The sequence below is a fragment of the Nycticebus coucang genome, chromosome 21, assembly GCF_027406575.1.
Source record: "Nycticebus coucang isolate mNycCou1 chromosome 21, mNycCou1.pri, whole genome shotgun sequence".
NCBI lineage: Eukaryota > Metazoa > Chordata > Mammalia > Primates > Lorisidae > Nycticebus > Nycticebus coucang.
The window spans coordinates 7,363,804-7,380,127 of NC_069800.1; the positions used below are offsets into that span (position 1 = coordinate 7,363,804).

At 57.6% G+C, this 16,324-nt stretch overlaps 1 long non-coding RNA gene and 2 pseudogenes across 1 annotated transcript; 2 read left to right on the forward strand and 1 right to left on the reverse strand.

Moving 5' to 3' along the window:
- The first annotated feature begins 2,045 nt into the window (after positions 1 to 2,045).
- On the forward strand, positions 2,046 to 15,529 carry LOC128574217 (alpha-L-iduronidase-like; annotated as a pseudogene).
- On the reverse strand, positions 3,480 to 10,421 carry LOC128574209 (sulfate anion transporter 1-like; annotated as a pseudogene).
- LOC128574222 (uncharacterized) lies at positions 7,794 to 10,047 on the forward strand. Its single transcript, XR_008376647.1, has 3 exons — positions 7,794 to 8,656; positions 9,032 to 9,131; positions 9,303 to 10,047. It is a non-coding gene; the product is annotated as an uncharacterized LOC128574222 (long non-coding RNA).
- Positions 15,530 to 16,324: the final 795 nt, after the last annotated feature.

The window sequence follows — 16,324 nt, forward strand, 5'->3', positions numbered from 1 at the left end:
GGTGCTCTAACCTCGGAGCTACAGGAGCTGAGCCTGGAAGCCAGGCTTTAATAGAAAAAAATCAAGATGTTTAAGAGGAAAACTAGGAGAAGGGCAGTGACTATGCTGGGGACAGGGGCACTGAGGGAGCTGCCTCACCACGCTGGGAAACCTCTCTCCAGTCTCTGCCCTAACATCTTTGCTGCCTTTGCACCTCTGGTGCTGCAGACTTCTGCCTCCCAAGTAGCTGGGACTACAATAGTTGCCACAACACCAGGCTATTTTTAGAGACAGGGTCACGCTCTGGCTTAGGCTGGTCTCCAACCTGTGAACTCAGGCAATCCACCGCCTAGGTCTCCCAGAGTGCTAGGATTTACAGGCATGAGCCACTGGGCCAACTTTTTTTTTTTTTTTTCAAAGTCTCAAGCTGTCGCCCCAGGTAGAGTGCTATGTTGTCATCATAGCTCACAGCAACCTCAAACTCTTGGGCTCAAATGATCTTCTTGCCTCAGTTTTTCTATTTTTAGTAAGACAGGGTCTCACTATTGCTCAGGCTGGTCTTCAAGTCGTGAGCTCAAGCAAACTACTGGCCTTGGGCTCCCAGCGTGCTAGGATTATAGGCGTGAGCCACTGTGCCTGGCCTTTTAGGGTTTGTTTTTAAGATGATTTATCCACTGCTTCAGTTGTTTTCTCTGGAGTGCTTGAACTGTGTGAGAGCCCACTGTTTCCAGAAAGAGAAATTTCTGTACTGTCATTTTCTTTTTCTTGGCTTTCCCTCCCTTTCTTATCTTAATTTTTTATTGATTTTTTTTCCATTAATTATTTGTACTAAATTTTCCCGTTCCTGCTGGTTTAAATTTATATACTCTACTTCTCATTTAAATGAATAATCATGATGTTTTTACTTTGCAATTTCCATGTAAGAAGACCTAATGTTAAACAATATCTTAATCCTTTCCCCTCAAATAAAAAAAGACCAAAATCACTGTAACTTTGATAACCGTCCTCACAATTTATGGGCTGTTATAGTCCAATATTTCAGTTTCTTTTCTCATTAGATAGTTACTTTCATCATTACTTTCTACAGTGTTGGCTTGCAGTCACATATCTATATTGGACTACAGTTGTCTCATGGTATTCTTTGAGTTTCATTCTAGGAGCTTCAAGGTCACCCAAATTCACAAACAGCTCTAGTCCCAAATATAAAATGACATAATATTTGCATTATTACCTGCACACACCCTCAATATAGTTTAAATCAGTGGTTCTCAACCTGTGGGTCATGACCCCTTTTTAACAATGAAAATACATTGCAGCAGTAGGAAGGTTGAGAACCACTGCTTTAAATCATCCCTAGATTACTTACAATATCCAATGAAAATGTAAATTACATACAATAGTTGTATTGTATTGAGATATGTATTATTTTTACTGTTGTATGATTTGTTTTGTTTTGTTGGAGATGGGGCCTAGCTCTGTTGCCCAGGCTGGAGTGAAGCGGCACAATCACAGCTCACTGCAGCCTCTACTTCCTGGGTCCAAGTGATCCTCCTGCTTCAGCCTCCAGAGTAGTTGGGACTACAGGTGTGCACCATGCCCTGATTTTTGTTTTTTCTTTTCTTTCTTTCTTTCTTTTTTTTTTTTCTGCAGTTTTTTTCTTTGGCTGGGGCCGAACCCGCCATCCCCGGTATATGAGGCCGGCGCCCTACTCCTTGAGCCACAGGTGCCGCCCCAGTTTCTCTGTTTTCTTTTTTTTTTTTTTTTTTTTTCCGTAGAGATGGAGTCTCACTCTTTGCTCAGGCTGGTCTCCAATTTCTGAGCTCAAATGACACTCCCACTTCAGTCTCCCAGAGTGCTAGGATTACAGGTGTGAGCCAGTGAGCTAACCCATTGTTTTGTTTTTTTTAAAAAATGTTTTCAGTGGGCAGTTGGTGGGATCCACGCCGGGCAGGTCCAGGAATTACGCCAGCGGCCCTGCATCCTGGCCGCGAGACCCCTGCCCCAGCTGTGCGACCCTCCTTTCTTGTGCTCCTGGCTTCGGGGCCGTGGGACACCGCGCCCCGGCCATGTCTTCCCCGCGGCCCGGAGCCGCCACTGTCCCGGCTGTGCGCCCCCGCGCCGCGCTACTTGCGCTCCTAGCTGTGCTCCCGGCCGCCCTGGCTGAGACCCCACATCTGGTGCGGGTGGACGTGACCCGTGTGCTGCGGCCCCTGCGGCCCTTCTGGAGGAGCACGGGGTTCTGGTGAGCGCTCCACGCCGGGGAACTGAGGACCGAGCGTCCCACCTGCCTCTATCCCCGCGCGCGCTCTGCCCAAACCCAGGATTCTCACTGTGCCTTTTGCTTCTGGGATCCTCCTGTGGCATCTGGAGAGACCCTCAGGCTCTCTCGATTGCCGTCCTGCGTACAGTGGGTGCTCCTGAGAGAGGACGGAGCCCTTCCCTCCTCCCTATGCCATACAGCCTCTATGGGGTGGAGGTGGGCTCTCCTCCTCTCATACCCTGGGTTTTTAGGGTGTGACCTGTGATGGAGGCCTGGGACCAGACCAGCGGCTCAGAACAGGCAGCCAGGGAGTGTCAGACACTCTTGCAGTGTCCCCAGGCCCTCCTTCTAGGAAGCCTGCAAGTTTTCTGTAGGGCAGAGCAAGGGGTGGGGCTGGAAGTCCTAGTCTTGTGTCCTGTGAGCAAGCGCCCTTCCCAGCAGAGACAGAATTTGTCCCTGGTATTACTGTCATTTTATTATTTTCTGAGTGGGCAGGCACCAGCCTGTTATCTGGGGCCAGATATGTAGGAAGGCTGCACAGCTGACCAGGGCCAAAGGCTCAGGACTTAACAGCCACCTCTTCCATTCCCAGCCCTCCACTGCCACATGACCAGGCCGACCATTTCCTCAGCTGGGACCAACAGCTCAACCTTGCCTATGTAGGTGCTGTCCCTCACCATGGCATTGAGCAGGTCTGGACCCACTGGCTGCTGGACCTCGTCACAGCCAGCTGGGTGGTATGGAGGCTGGGACTCTTGGGGGCAGCTGGCCAGAGCCTGCCTTGCAGAGATGACCAGGCCAAGTGCGGAAGCCCAGCTGGCCTGTGCTGTGTGTCAGATGGGGCAGGGCTGGGCTGGTGCTCAGAGGGCCCATTGCTCCTTCACTTTCTATCACGGCATCCTGTTGGGGAGTAGGGTGAGGGAGGATGTCCCTACTGGTTGTGTTCCAGGGACCCACGGGCAGTGTGGTCACATTTGCTTGGCCTATGGCACGTGGCTTTGCGTGCCAGGCCCCAGTGCTGGGCTGAGGTTCTATTGGTCATGCCACCTTTGGCCCCTGAGGCAGGCTGTCACTATGAGGATGAGGCCTGGGGGCACTTGGGTGTGGAGGGTTTAGAGAAACAGAACTCTTCCTGTGCCTACCCTGCAGGGCAGAGGCTGGACAGGCCCTGGGATAGTGTGTCCTTCTGGCTTCATGATTTGCAGGGACCCTCATTTGAACAAGACAGTGACGCAGAGTATCAGGTTGGGTGCAGCACTTCTGCACTTAGGCCAAGGGATTGTGTGGGTGCCTGACGTCAGGGCTGGGCCCGCATTGGAAGGCAGCACTTGCCTTGAAGGTGAAGGCTCTTGATTACTGAGTCTCTGGGGTCCTCATATATGGTCAGAGTGCCCCTTCCCTCTCCCCAACTGATGCTCTGGGGCCCCAGGGTGGAAGTGGTGACAACTGCAGCTGGGCATTGCTCCCCCAAAGGATCTCAGTGCCGGCTGCAGACCTGTGTCACAGGCTCGGGAGAGTTGTGAGCAGGCCCTGCCTGTTAGAGAGTAGAGTCGGCAGTCGTCAGCTCCCCATGGCGGGCACGAGCAGCCAGCACGGCGCTGTGCACAGTGTGGAACAGCTGTTCCTCCTCAGCTTCTGTGAGGAAGCCACTTCTCCTCAGAGCGTCCCTCACTGGGGGGCTGCAGCAAGCCAGGAGCAGGCTAATGCCCAGGGCCATGTAATCTTGGCGCAGACCCTGCAGTGTGGCCATGCCAGTCACGTCCAAAAACAGCAGTGGGGCACAGTCGATGACCACCGTGTGGAAGCCAGCTGCCGTGGGCACCAGTGCAGCCCTGTTACTCGTGGGGCCAGGGTTTTTGCTGTTGACAGGATCTCTCTCACTGGCCTCTGCCTCTGAGCCCGGTTTCTTCCCTCTGGCCGCCAAGCGCCCTGCATCCAGTCCCATCAGGCTGTAGAGGGACTGTAGGAAGAAGTCCTTGTTGGCATAGTGGAGTAGCCCTGCGAAGCAGAACACCTGGACTCCAGGCTCAGGGATGAGGCCCTCAAATTCTGTGGTGTCCTCATAGAAGTCCGAGTCCCCAATGCGGGCAAGTAAGGCTGCGTGTGGGCGCTGTGTCCGGCCTGCCAGGCTGAGCAGTGAAAGGATCACACCAGCCAGTAGCCCGGCCTCAGTGCTGACCAGCATGGAAGTGGCTCCGGTGCCTACCCAGACCACTGCATCAGCTGGGCTTAGCCGCCATAGCTGAGGGAGCTCCCTTACCTTTCTTAGGGCCCCGCGCAGGCTGACAACGATCACACAGGCTAGCACACTGCGCTGCAGGTCCCGGAACAGTGGGGCCAGTGCCAGCAGCACTAGTAGGACCACGGCAGCACTGACCACGCTGGACAGCTGCGTATGGCAGCCAGTGGAGGTCTTTACTAGGCTCTTGGCAAGGGCAGCACTGGTAGCAAAGCAGTGAAAGAAGGCAGGCAGTATGTTGCAGCAGCCCACGGCCAGCAGTTCCTGGTTAGCACGGACAGAGTAGCCGTGACTATGGGCAAACATCTCTGCCAGTGAGATTGAAAAGGCTGAGCCCACAAGGGCCAGGGCCACAGCATCCAAGGCTACACGCTGCATCAGCTGGGGGTCTGGCACCCGCGGGGCCACAAAGCCAGTGGGGATATCGCCAGCCACACTTGAGCCAAAGCACTCATGGAGCTGCCCAAAGTGGGACACAGTCGTGGCCACCACAATGACGAGCAGCTCTGTAGGCAATGATACCCTCAGGCGGTGTCGGCAACGGTCTGAAAGCTCCTTAGCGGCCAGCAGCACTGCCAGGCACACAGTGCTGGTGACCACATCGCACAAGTTGGCTTGGCTGGCGTTGTGCAGCAGGTTTAGCCACGTGCTGACCACCATGCCTGGCCCCTGGTGCCGAGGCATCCTCACACCCAGGAGGTGCCTGAGCTGCAAGGTCAGAATGGTCACAGAGGCCCCCATGGCAAAGCCGTCAAGCAGGGGCTGTGAGAGGTAGGTGGATACGAAGCCCAGCTGGAGGATGCCCATGAAGACCTGTGGATAGAGGGTGGTCAGGCCATAAGCCATCATGGGGGCCAGGCGACCCACCACTAGCACCTGGTGTGGCTTGCGAATGTGGGCACAGAACGTGAGGATCCACTGCTATGGCTGCATCTTTTCCAATGAGACCCTTCCCATGGCCTCCTGTGCTCCTGCACTGTACACTATGCACACTGGCACTCACTGAGGCTGCATGTGTGCTCTGCTGGCTGTAGGTGCTCACCTCTGACCTCTCATGCACAGGAACCAGTTTTATTTCAGAACTGAGGCCTCTGGGCTCTCGGTGTCAGAAAAGCCCTCTGGTTTCCTGCATGTGGCACCAACTCCCATTGCCCTCCACGCAGCCATGGAGCTGATGGGGAACCATGGTGGACAGGGATGGGGATGGGGAACCATGGTGGACGGGAAACAGGCCTGGGGAGGCTGCAGGAGATAGCCTGTCCCCTGGACCCACCTGGAGCAGGAAGCCACTGGAGCCATAGTCTGGCCAGGCTGGCACTCAGGACTCTCCCCCTGCACTTCCAGCCCTCAGTGCCCCACCCTGGGATGCCCTTGAATGCCTTGCTCTGCCTGTGCCCAGTCTGCCTGTCCTCTGGACCTGACCCCCACTTCCTCCCAGACCTGCCCCTAGGAGGTGGTGTGTTCTGGGCACCTAAGAGGGGGATGCCCTGAACAGCTGAATGATGCATCTTTGTCCCTATACAGGGGTCCCTCACCTGGTAAACCCCAGCCACAAGTGTGAGGGCCGTGGCGATGCGGATGGCGTAGCAGTCCCGCCCACAGTCAGGTGGCCTGAGGACCAGGGTGCTAGCTGAGTCGAGGATACTGCCATTGGCCCTAGGCCCCAGGCTGTCCTGGGAGGAGTCGAAGCCAGCCAATTGGAGTTCTTGGTCAACCACCTGCCCCACCATTAGGCAGAGCAGACTGAAGATGCCGACAGAGACGTGGTGTGAAGTGCCCATGAGAAAGTAGATGATGTTGGCAAAGAGGGATGTGTAGAGACTGTAGATGGGCTGCAGCCCGGCCAGCAGCGAGTAGGCAATGGCCTGTGGCACCAGGATTATACCGATGACCAGGCCTGCCATGACGTCACCTGCCAGGTACTTCCGTGGGCGCTGGTGCAGCCAGCGTGTGGCAGGGATCAGGTCCTGCAGCAGTGCTTGAGCTTGGGGCAGGCTGCACATGCACCTCTGCAGCAGCCTGCCTTCAGGGTCCTGTACAGACCGTGGGGCACTGGTGGCTGCCTTTGAACTAGCACCAGCCCCCTGCTGTGCTGCGGAGGCCCAGGGGTCACATCCATTCTGCAGCAGGGGAATGTGTGTGGTGGCAGGGTCCCGTGTTGCCTGCTCTCAGGGGCTAGGTGCTGCGCCCCTCCCGACAGTGTGAGCCTAGATCCCAGCCCTGTGTGTGCGACGTCAGGTCCAGCTTGCTCCAAGGTTCAGCTGTGGGGTAAGAAGTGATTACCATGATGGGCTACATGCGGGGGCTGCTGAGGCCAGTGGTGCTAGGGATGGCCCAGTGGAGCTCCTGCCACTCACCCCCCCGGGGCAAGGAGCCTTCCAGGCACTTCATATGTGTGCCTCAGGACAGGCTGTCAGAGACCTAGGCATGAGCCCTTACTGCTTCCTGTCTACCTCCTTGGCCTGGCAAAGGGCCCCCCTTGACCCCTGTGCCCACTCCGGAGTCCCTTCGCTCTCCCATCCAAATCAGTGCCTGCTCTCCTAAGGACACCTTGGCTGGCCCCTTCATCACCTCTGCACCATGGGCCACATGCTGGCTATATGGAAGGGGGGCTCATGTGCCCACCAAACCTTTGGATGCTGGGACCCCAAATCTGGCTGGGGAGGGACCCCAGAGTCTTGTGGGTGTTGGGGACCCAGTGGAGTCAGCTGGGAGGGAGGTGGAGTGACAGGTCTGTGTCCCCTGCCCAAAAAGTATGTAGGGTACTCCCCTAGGTGCTTGCCCAAGGCCCTGACCAGTCTGTACGGCACTGTCCCCAGGCCAACGGCCCAGAGGGAGTCCAGCCCTCTGCAAACAGCCACCCCAGGCCAGCAGAGCTGGAAGGGCCATCGTTACATTTCCTTTGCACTAGCGGGTCAGGGAGATGGTGCTTACAAGCCAGGCTGATATGGCTCAGGTCCACTCTGCCCTGTTTATAGCCTCCAGAGCACTCCCTGCACAGCAGGGTTTAGCCGGTGCTCTTTCTCCCTTAGAGCCCAAGGACACGGGACCTAGAGGTTCCCGGGGCAGTGGGAATGGTGCTGCCCTGTAGGACACATGATGAGAGCTGTGTCTTCTTCCACCACCACCACACAGGGTCCCTGGGGTTCATTTGTGCAGCAGACAGACTTCCTGTGAACTGCCTTGAGCCTGAGGGTCCCTTAGGAAGCCATGGGGTCTAGGGGTCCTGACCAGTTGTCCTTGGCTTCTGCTTCTGCCCAGTGAGCTGCCTCTGTGGTCAAGTCATCTGGGGCCCAGATTTGGCTCTTACCTGAGGAACCCCTCACAGGCTCGGAGGGCTGTGGAATGCTAATGGTGGTCTGTCCCCTGAAGCCCCTGGCTACTGTAAGGAGGTGGGAGAGCAAGAATGGTGAGTCTGGTACCGACCTGTAGGCAGTGCCAAGTGTCTTGGGATCATGCAGTTAAATTATTTACCCCAAAGACTGCTGAGTCATGGGTTTCCCCCAGACATGTGTTTCTTGAGCGGCTAACCTGGGAGTTGCACAGTAATCAGGTTCACAAATCATTATAGCTATGAGGGGCTCCTGGTGCAGCCACACCCCCAGTAGGGAGTGTGGGGACCAGCACTTGGCTGTGCAGGGCTTGTGGGTATTGGGGACCCAGTGGAGGCAGAGATTGTGCACTCAGTACAGTCCACTGTCTGGGTTAGCTGCCCCCTACCCAGGAGAGCACTGGGTGAAGGGCTGGAGCAGGTTAGGCTGTAATGGCCAGCTCAGCCTGCGGGCCCCATGCTCCCAGTCTCAGTCCCATGTCCTCCTATGTCTGTGTGTGGAAAGTGGGCACACAGCTGCTGGTGTGTGTTCACACATGTGTGGTTTGTATGCTTTGTGGGCATATGCGTGTGGGATGTGTATAGCACAGGGCTTCCTGGCACCCAGACGCCACCACCATCCTAGGTACCCTTCCTGCTGGTGTGCAGTGCCTCCAACTGCCTGGGTCCCAGCCACAACTGTGGCTGGCCAGGCTCTCACCTCTCCCCTCCACCCTATAGCACCTTCCTAGGGCTGGCATGAGGATAAGTGACCTCCTGAGTTAAACCAGAGGCCCCCCAGGAGAAACTAAGAGTGAGCTCCTACTGCTAGAACCACTGTGCAGAGCTTCAGGCCCTTGTCTTTATAGTGAGTGATGGAGCACCCCTATCATTGGGTGCTCAAGGGTGACAGGGCTAGGCGGCGCCTGTGGCTCAGTGAGTAGGGCACCGGCCCCATATGCCGAGGGTGGCGGGTTCAAACCCAGCCCCGGCCAAACTGCAACAACAACAACAAAAAAATGGTGATAGGGCTGGCTCCTACCCAGGGGCTGCAGTCAGAGCGCTCTCAGCCTGGGGGCAGGCCCAGGAGGCTGTGGAATCCCTTTGGCTGAGCCAGCCTAGGCCTGCTGTCTCAGGCCTGGCAATAGCGTAGATGTCCACAGGTCCTGAAAGAGGGATTCTGCCCACAACCAAATGTCTTGCAGAGCCAGATGTGTCCTTAGGGCTGCATTCTCCCCTACAGCGGATACTGGTGTCAACAAGACAAAGCCTTTTGCAGCCTGCTGGAAAGCCTTGTCTGGTTCCTGCAGCCATGGGCCTAGCCAGGGAAGACCTCACTGCAGGTTGGTCCCACTTGGAGGTGAAATGGATTGTCAATGTGGTTGCGGGGTGGCATGAGAGTGGACAGGACCTCCCACCTGAGATGGGTTCTCCAGGCCTGATTCCTCTTAGAAGGCTGCCCTGGCCCAGGGATTTCTCTGCCTCCCTACATCTGAACCCCTTCCCCACCGTAGTTTGCTACACCGCCAGTATCCCAGCCTAGCTCCCAAGGAGGTGATGGAAGTCCACCATGGGAACTCCCACGGTCTCCCTGAAGAGGCAGTGGCTGGGTGCACTGATAGGGTGCCTGGTGCAGGACAGGGTGGCAGGTGAGGAAATAACAATAGAGATCATGCCTGTAGGACCCTGGGGGTTGGCCCACTCTTCTTGACACATCCCTCTGCTTCAGTTACTACCCTGCGCTCTGAGGCCTAGGCTGAGATGCACCAGCTGTCCAGGGTCGTCTGGGGGCCCTGCTGGTAGTAGAGGGCCGCCCACTGGGCATCGCAGGAGCTGCTGCACTGTTCTTCACTGGCTGCCGGAGGGGGAAGGCGTGGGGGCAGCTTGCCCTTCTGTTGGGCCTCCTGTCAATCCTGGCCCCAGTTCCTTAATTTTGTTCTTAAATCAACCATTTTAAGTAGCACGTTTGTTTGGAAAGGAAACGCGGTATCGGTACCCCGCCATGGCAAGAGGCCAGGACGGCAGGACTCTGGGCCCAGACCTGGCTTTCTTCACAGTGATCCGCCCGTGTGCGGCCTCCCAGGGAGAAGACTGAGGCCCGGACCCCAATGCCCGGCCGTGCTCCGCACGTTCCCGGCGCCCCCACGGTCCTCCGCATGCCCCTGGGACCGCGCGGTCCGTTCTGCTCTGGTCACCGGCCTGCGTGGGCCCCATGCACACGCGCGCTTTCCCGTCGCTGAGCACGCCCGGCCCGGCCACGCCCCGTGTACTCACCGGCTGGCGCAGGCGCTCAGACTCTGGGGCACGGAGAACGCGCCCGGTGTCTGGCGCAGGGTCTGGCAAGGTGGCTGGTCCCCGCGGCTTCCGGACCCAGGCCGGACGACGGTTTCGTCTGTGTTTTCAGCCCAGGCCGCTCCACAGGGCTGCGTGCTTGGTCTTGCTAGCTCAGCTCCCTCTCCAGTTTGGGTCTCAAATCCCCCTCCCAACAAGGCCGAGGTGGAGGGAACGGGGCGTGGGCCGTGGGCCGTGGGCCGTGGGGCGCCAGGACTTCTCCGGGTTCCTTGGTTTGGGGTCGTCCCTGTCCTGGTCCCCAGGCATCCCAGCTGCGAGGCTGACCAGGCCTGGACCCTCACGCCCGCGCTGCTGACAGGCTGGAGCCATCTCTGACGCTGGGGCTCCCCCCGCTGGTAGCCCAGCCAGCTAGGACACTGAGCACCGGGAGGCGGGCGACCCTGGGTGCCTTGGGGATTGTGCGGAGATACCCAGGGGCTTTGCCAGCACTTTCACTCTTCACGCGGCTGCCCTGCCCCACCCCCACCTGTAGGACTTTGGAACCCATCCGCTGGGCATTTAATTTTTACCCGAGTGCTTGCTAAGTTTTATTTTTTAGCTACTGGATTGACCTTTGGATGGGAGGAAAGGTGACGGGGTGGGGTGGAAAGCGTTAAGCTGTACCTGCCAGTCCTCTGGTCGCTGCCACCCTCTTAGGATGTAGGATCCGGTGATCGAGCAGCGGGCACAGCAGAAGGGGCTGGGATGGCACCTGTGGCTATGGACAGCTGGGCTCTGCCTTGACCTGTGCAAACAGCCTGTGCTGGGCTGGTCCTGCTGTGGCATGAAATTACTGTGACCAACCCTGGGGAATGTAAACAACCCAAGATGTTTAGCTGTCCTGCCCCTGGGGAATGTATCTCAGGTTCCTTGCAGCCTTCTGACAGACCCTGGGAAGCCTCCAGCCCCTGGCTGGCCCACCTGTCTATACCCCTACTAAGCACCTCCCCACACACTTGGGCCCTCACCACCTGCCACCCTCAGTGCTGTCAGCTGGCCCTGGTCCCACCTCCTCACAACCCCTCCTCACACTCCCTGCATCGGGCCAGAAGTGTCCCCCTTAGCCCCAGACTCTTGAGTACCAGCTTCCTCACCCAGTTGACCCTCAGATGCCTACCTCCATGTGACTGTGAGCTATGACACCAGGGCACTCTACCAGGGGCAAGAAAGTGAGACTGTCTCAAAAAAAAAAAAAAAAAAAAAGAGATTAAGGTGGTTGTCATCTGATGATGTCTGACCCCTTTTGGAACATAAGCCCTGTGGGAATTGAGCTCCATCTGGGGATGAGTGCAGTGGGGGAGGCCCCTTCTCCCTTTTTGCCCATCTGTGTTGTATCTTAGAGTGTGGGAGGGGGTAAGGGTACTTGGGCTAAATTTGGGGCCCTGACCTCCAGGAGGGACAGAAAAGCAGTGTAGAATGCCCCCACCCTGTCCTGTTGTACTTTTCCTTAAGGACCTGGCCACTACATCCCACCTCAAAGCTTCATGGGTGTTCTGAGCCCCCACCCAGTCTTCCACCAAAGGAAGAGGTGGGAGGGTTTTTTGTGTGTTTGTTTTGAGGCAGAGTCACTATGTCACCCTCAGTAGAGTGCCAAAGGCATCACAGCTCACAGAAGCCTCAAACTCTTGGGTGTAAGCGATTTTCTTGCCTCAGTCTCCCAAGTAGCTGGGACTAAAGGCACCCGCCACAACACCTGGCTATTTTTTGGTTGTAGTTGTCATTGTTTGGCAGGCCCAGGCTGGGTTTGAACCCACCAGCTCCAGTGTATGTGGCTGGTGCCCTAGCTGCTGAGCTACAGGTGCCAAGCCAGTGGGAGATTTTAATGCACAGACACAGTAGTTTATACTGCGCTGTGAGTGGCTAATAGGCTTCCATAGTGTAAGTTATTTTTCAAGGGGAAGGACTCATCAGGAGGCCTAAATCCACGTCCTACATGGCAGTTCCCACTCTGCTGGAATGTGGCCATAGTCCTGGTCTGGAGAACTGGACTGCATCGGTGTTCTCCATACCGATGTTGACTATCCACAGGGTGTCGGATGGGCCAGGCTTGAGCTACAACGTTACCCACCTGGACAGTTACCTGGACATTCTGAGGGAAAACCAGCTCCACCCAGGTGAGTGGCTAGGTCTACCCTCTCAGCCCACCTGCACACCTCCCACTACTGAGTTCCTCCAGGGCCTTGCTGGTTGTTTGCTTAGGACTGGCCTTGGTGCTAGCCTTCTGGGGCAGGACATGGGGGTGGCAATGGCTACCTCCTGTGTTGTAGGGTTCGAGCTGATGGGCAGCCCCTCAGGACTCTTCACTGACTTTGAGGACAAGCAGCAGGTGTTTGCATGGAAGGACCTGGTTTCTCTTCTGGCCAGGAGATACATCGGTGGGCAGGGTGCAGGCCTTGGGGGTGGGTGGATATTCCTAGGCAGGCTGTCATCACTTAGGGCACCCCGTGGGTCTTCTGTCATGGGCCCCTTGAGCCAGAGCTCCTGATGGTAGGGAGGGCTAGGATCAAAGCAGAGGCCCGTCCTCACACCCACTGTGGTACTCCCTGGAAGTTGCTGGACATTCTGAGTGACCACAGGGATGCTCTTCAGGGCGGTATGGACTCGTTCATGTTTCTAACTGGAACTTCGAGACATGGAATGAGCCAGACCACCACGACTTCGACAATGTCTCCATGACCACCCAAGGTGTGCGGTGCTTCTTGGGTCCTGTCAAGCTGAAAGGGGCAGAGGAGGGCAGGAGGGGAGTGCCACACCCACTGGTCCCAAAGGGCTTGCATGCACATGTGGCCTTTCCTGCATAGGCTTCCTGAACTACTATGATGCCTGCTCTGAGGGCCTGCGGGCCGCCAGCACTGCGCTGCAGCTAGGGGGCCCCGGGGACTCTTTCCATGCCCCTCCTCGATCTCTGCTGTGCTGGAGCCTTCTGGGGCACTGCCATGGTGGCACCAACTTCTTCACTGGGGAGGTGGGTGTGTGGCTGGACTAAATCTCCCTCCACAAGAAGGTACGCCACCCCTCTGCTGGCCCAGGACCCTGCCTAACCCTAACTCTGTCCCTGCCTGGTGGTAGCAGTGGTGTGAGTTGATTTTGGTGATCCCTGCAGGGTGCAGGCAGCTCCATATACATTCTGGAGCAGGAGAAGGCTGCAGTGCAGCTGATACAGCAGCTCTTCCCCATGTTCTCGGACACCCCCATTTACAACAATGAGGCGGACCCACTAGTGGGTTGGTCACAGCCGAAGCCGTGGAGGGCCGATGTGACCTACGCAGCCATGGTTGTGAAGGTGGGCCGCACTCTGCCCTGCACTTCTTCCCCCAGAACCACCCTCCTCCTGGGTGAAATGGGGGGATTAGTGACCACAGCAGCCATGGTCCACCCCAGGTCATCACACAGCACCAGAACCTGCTGGTGGCCAATAGCAGCTTCTCCATTAGATACATGCTCTTAAGCAACAACAATGCCTTCTTGAGCTACCACCCGCACCCCTTCTCACAGCGCACGCTCACAGCGCGCTTCCAGGTCAACAACACCTGTCCCCCCCCCCACGTGCAGCTGGTGCGAAAGCCGGTGCTTACCGCTTGGCTCTGCTGGGTGAGCAGGGGTCACCACAGACAGAGCCGGTGGGCCTGGGACACTCAGGCAGGCAGGGATGTCTCCCAGGCTGGGGAGTGGGCCTTGAGGTGAGGGCGCGGGTGGGCTGCAGGCACTTCCTCCAGTTGTGCTGTTCCTGGCACATGCCAGCTTCCAGCTCTGTGGGTGGCAGAGGTTGTGGTATGACCAGGACGGGTGGGCAGAGGGGCAGCTTCCCCAGAGGTGACAGCTCCCCTCTGCAGATGGGGAGCAGCTCTGGGCCGAGGTGTCTCAGGGAGGGGCTGTCCTGGACAGCAACCACACGGTGGGCATCCTGGCCAGTGTCCACAGCCAGGTAGGCCCTGCCGATGCCTGGCGTGCCACAGTGCTGGTCTATGCAAGTGATGACACCCGCGCCCACATCAACCACACCATTTCGGTGACCCTGAGGCTGCACGGGGTGCCCCCTGGCCCGGGTAAGTTGGGTGGAGATCCCAGGGAGGTCTCCAGCTGCAGGTACTCTGGAGGGTGACCCAGTGAGGCCCCCACCGTGCTCCCACAGAACTGGTATATGTCACCCACTACCTGGACAACCAGTTCTGCAGCCCCCATAGTGAGTGGCAGCACGAGGGCCAGCCAGACTTCCCCTCTGCAGAGCAGTTCTGGCGCATGCGTGCAGTTGAGGTTTGCAGGGTGCATTAAGTTTGAGGTGCCGAGGGTCACTAACCCTCTCCAAAGTCCCTGAGGATCTGCCTTTGTCTCCAGGACCCAGTGCGCATAGTACCACGCCCCTTACCCATTGGAGGCCACCTGACCCTGCCTGCCAAGCTCCCATTGCCCTCACTCTTACTGGTGCATGTGTGTGCACAGCCAGAGAAACCACCTGGCCAGGCAAGTGGCACCTCCCCCACCTCCCATCCCCCGGCCTGGACTCACCTGACCTCACCCCCTTCACCCTGACAAGGCCCCTCCTGACCCCAGGTCTCGTGGCTTTGTGCTCTGCCTCTGACCCAGGGGCAGCTGGTTTTGGTCTAGTCTGATGAGCACGTGGGCTCCAAGTGCGTGAGTGGGAGCCCCTACCCATTTGCACTCCAGCGCTTCTAGGCTGCATTGGCCCTGTTGACACTCCATGGTGGCAGCCAGCCCCCTCTAGCCTCTCTGCTCCCTATACCACACTGTGTCCCTGTCACATCAACCCTGGCTAGAGGGCTGAGGGGCACCTGCAGGGACATTGAAGACAACAATTGTTCTCTCCCCTCTCCCCTGAACTTGCAGGAAGGGACACAGGGAAGGGTCTGCCCTAGTCTGGCCTTCGGTGGCCACCATGGCCCCAGCCTTGGCCTTGACTCTGACCTCCCAGGTGCCTGTGGACATATGAGATCCAGTTCTCTCAGGATGGTGAAGCATATACTCCAGTGAGAAGGAAGCCATCGACCTTTAACCTCTTTGTGTTCAGCCCAGGTATGGCTACCCCCTAGTGCCCTGGCCTTGGTGGTCCCCCTCCTACACTTCCAAACAGTTCCAGGTGGTAGGGCCTTGGCCTTTCAGAGCTTTGCGTCAGGGTTGTTGGACACGGGGTTCAGGTGGGCACACGCGCCACACAGGTACATGTGGGTACCTTTGTGTCTCCAGACTCGGTTGCTGTCTCGGGCTCCTACCGAGTGCGAGCACTGGACTACTGGGCCCGGCCAGGCCCGTTCTCTGACCCTGTGCCATACCTGGAAGTCCCTGCCCCAAGAGGGCCAACAGCACCTGATGACCCATGAGCCTATGCTGACCAGTGACCTGGGGCAGCCAAGATGGTGGAACCTTTACTGACTGGCCAGTGTGCCTGTGACCGTCTGTCCTACCCTTTAAAGTGCCTTTGCACACAGCAGTGCTGGGCTGAGGCTCTGTTAGCCTCCAGGCGGGTATGAGGCTGCACCCTGAGGTTGTAGCCTGGGGGGTGAGGACCAGCTGGAGCCAAGCCTCTTCCTGCCTCTCCCAGCCGGAACCTGCCCCCTACCTTGGCTGCCCACCCAGGGGCTCTGGCATGGTCCCTAGGAAGGGGCACATTCCTGTCCCTTGCTTTCTTGCTACTCCACGGAGTGAGGAGCTGAGGCTACATAGGGAAGGGGTCCCCTGCCCCCTCCCCTTGCCTCCTCCCCCTGCTCCTCTTCTCTCCTCCCTGCCTCTGCACCAGTATAGGGTGGGATGGGGCATCTCTGCCCTGTCCAGATTGTGGCCAGCAGAAGAAAGGCCAGAAGTATCCACCATGGCCTGTGTCCACCCTAGTGGGTCATCATGGCTCCACATCTGGGCCCCAGAGGAAACAGAGGGTCTGCCCAGAGCAGCAAAATCTGGTGACTGTAGAGATGGAGGAAGGCTGAGAACCACCCCAAGAACATGCAGAGAAGGGGCACAGCCAGCCCGAGGGCCCCGACCTTCTCCCACTGCCTCTCTGCTCCTGCCCCCCTATATCTACGTGGGGAGCTGTGTCCCCTGCACACTCCAAGCCAACATTGGCCACCAAGTGTGCCACCTTGTCAGTCCTTCCCCTGAATCCCAGAGCCATACCCTTCTTCACATGGGGCCCCTGGGTCAGGCTCAGTTCTCCTCCCACCTCCTGGACCCCACGTTAGTCTGGCTTAGGTGC